Raw genomic sequence first — 3,118 nt, 5'->3', positions numbered from 1 at the left:
AAAAAAAAAAAAAAAAAGAAAGAAAGAAAAAAGTAAGAGAAAAAGAAAAGAAAAATAGTTTTTTTTTTCTTTTAGGGATGAAATAGATCAAGGAGGGTTGGGCGCGGTGTCTCACGCCTGTAATCCCAACACTTTCAGAGGCTGAGGCAGGTGGATTGCTTGAGCCCAGGAATTTGAGACCAACCTGGACAACATGGTGAAACCCTGTCTCTACACACACAAAAAAAATACAAAAATACAAAAATTAGCCAGGCGTGGTGGTGCAAACCTGTAGTGTCAGCTACTTGAGGCTGAGGCAGGAAAATTGCTTGAGCGTGGGAGGTTGAGGCTGCAGTGAGCTGAGATCGTGCCTCTGCACTCCAGCCTGGACCACAGAGAGAAACCCTGCTAAGGAAAGGAGGGGAGGGGAGGGAAGGGAAGATCAAGGAGCTGAGAGGACAGTATATTTCAGTGAGGAAAATAGTAGATCCTGTGTTTCTCATTTTAAGAGTGATGAAATGGCCGGGCGCGGTGGCTCATGCCTGTAATCTCAGCACTTTGGGAGGCCAAGGCGGGTGGATCATGAAGTCAGGAGATGGAGACCATCCTGGCCAACATGGTGAAACCCCATCTCTACTAAAAATACAAAAAATTAGCCAGACACGGTGGCAGGCGCCTGTAGTCCCAGCTACTCAGGAGGCTGAGGCAGGAGAATGGCGTGAACCTCGGAGGCAGAGCTTGCAGTGAGCCGAGATCGCGCCACTGCACTCCAGCCTGGGCAACAGAGTGAGACTCCGTCTCAAAAAAAAAAAAAGAGTGAGGAAATTAGTCATGAAGGAAACAGGGAGACCTTCTTACCAAGCCTGGGAACTCAGAAGCTAGGGGAAAACAAGACGGATATATTTGACCATATAAACACTGAAACATTTTGTGTGACAAGGGATACCAGAAATAAAACCGATTCAAATGATGGAACTGAAAAAATATTTGTAATACAAATAATAGTCACCAACTTCTATTGACGAACTGACGGGGTGCCAGCCTGAATTCTATGTACTTGACACGCATTAACTCATTTATCTCTAACAGCACTATGAAGGAGGAATTACCGTGATGATGGTGATGATGATCACTATTTTATAGCTGAGTACACTGAGGTTAAATAAGGAAGGTGAATAATTTGCTGAGGTCATGTGGCCAGCCAGGGCTCAGTCAAGATGTGACCTTTGGCAGCCTGCCCTGGCACCAAACCTCTTAATCACTTTGCAGACGAAAGCCAAAAGTCAAATGGACACTATATAAAGAGCTTTTAAACAAATTGTCCTGAAAAAAGAAACAACCAATACAGAAATGGACTTTGACTATAAATAGACCATTTGTAGAGGCGCAAAACTAAATGGGTAACCAACAGTGTGAAGAGACCCTCAAACTCACGGGAGTCAGACACTTGCGAGTGAAAGCAGCAATGAAACATCTCTTTACATTCCTCAGATCAAACTGATCCATTCATCAAGCTAAAATGAGAAAAAAAAAATCTCAAATGCTGGCAGGAATATGGAGAAAAGGGCACGCTCAGATGTGAAGTTTTACAGTCATTTGGGAAAGCAATTTGGCAACATCTGTTAAAATGGAAACTAAACATACCCTTTGACCTGCTAATCCCACTCTTGAGAATCTAGCCAAAGAAATAAAAACACCAATACTTAAGGACAAGAATGTGCATTGGAGCACTGTTTTTGTGTGTGTGCATGGGGCAGAAAACTGGCCACAAAGTGAATGCCTATCAGAAAGAAAAGGACAATGAATAATGCTACTCCACCCTATGGAATATCATGTAGCCATTAAAAGGAATCAGTGCTGGCTGGGCGAGGTGGCTCACACCTGTCATCCCAGCACTTTGGGAGGCCCAGAGAGGCAGATCACCAGGTCAAGATATCGAGACCACCCTGGCCAACATGGTGAAACCCTGTCTCTACTAAAAATGCAAAAAATTAGGTGGGTGTGGTGGTGGGCGCCTGTAGTCCCAGCTACTCGGGAGGCTGAGGCAGAAGAATTGCTGGAACCCAGGAGGTGGAGCCGATATCTCGGCTCACTGCACTCCAGCCTGGCAACTGAGTGAGAGGCTGCCTCCAAAAAAACAAACAAAAAAACAAACAAAAGGAATCAATGCCTCTGACTGGCAAAGTTTCCATAATTAGTGTGAAGTGTGAAAAGCATGATACGAAAAAAGTGTACATTGTCTCCCATTTTATGAAACAAAAAATATCTTTATGTGGAGGACTTTATGCAGATGCAGGAAAGCATAGAGAACGCCTGTGGGTTGATATCTGTTACTTGTAGGGAGGGATTGGGAGACTGATGTGGGTTGAGCTGGAAAAACAGGAGTCAGATGAAAAAAACCTTTACCAGGGGTGGCCAATCACAGCCCACAGGCGAAACCAGCCTGCCATCTTTTATAAATAAAGTTTTAAAAACAATAATAAAGTTTTAAAAATAAATAAAGTATTTATAAATAAAGTTTTATTGGAACATAGCTATTCACAGGGCCAGGACTAGGGAGAGGCTGAACCACTCGCTCACTCTCAGCATCACCCCTGCACTTTCAGGACCTGAGATGAATGTCTCCTTAGAGTGTGCACCCCAGGAGCCTCCGTCCTCTCACCCTAGAGTATTTGCATTCATTTACATATGACCTGTGGCTTCTTTGTCACTACAAGGCAGAGTTCAGTATTTGGACAGAGACTGCATAGGGACTTCAAGCCTGAAATATTTACAGCACAAGTAAAGTTTGCAGGACTAAGTTTGCCTGGAGTAGTCTAAAATAAAATTAGGTATATGAGCCAGGTGCAGTGGCTCAAGCCTGTAATCCTAGTACTTTAGGAGTTCGAGGTGGGCAAATAGCTTGAATCCAGGAGTTCAAGATCAGCCTGGGAAACATGGTAAAACCCATCTCTACAAAAAAAAAAAAAAAAATTACCCCAGGTGTGGTGGTGTGTGCTTGTGGTACCAGCTACTCAGGAGGCTGAGGTGGGAGGATCACTTGAGCCTGGGAGGTGGAAGTTGTAGGGAGCTGAGATTGAGAGCCATTGCACTCTAGCCTGGGTAACAAAGTGAAACCCTATCTCTCTCTCTCTCTCTC

At 44.2% G+C, this 3,118-nt stretch overlaps 1 protein-coding gene across 1 annotated transcript in view; it reads left to right on the top strand.

Annotated features, from left to right (window-relative positions):
- The window catches only part of HCAR1 (hydroxycarboxylic acid receptor 1), a 134,862-nt gene that overhangs the window by 68,449 nt on the left and 63,295 nt on the right, over window positions 1-3,118 (top strand). The window lies entirely within an intron of this gene.

This window comes from Mandrillus leucophaeus, unplaced genomic scaffold, assembly GCF_000951045.1.
Source record: "Mandrillus leucophaeus isolate KB7577 unplaced genomic scaffold, Mleu.le_1.0 Scaffold7, whole genome shotgun sequence".
In the NCBI taxonomy this organism is placed as follows: domain Eukaryota; kingdom Metazoa; phylum Chordata; class Mammalia; order Primates; family Cercopithecidae; genus Mandrillus; species Mandrillus leucophaeus.
This window is presented reverse-complemented; position numbering and strand designations above follow the sequence as displayed.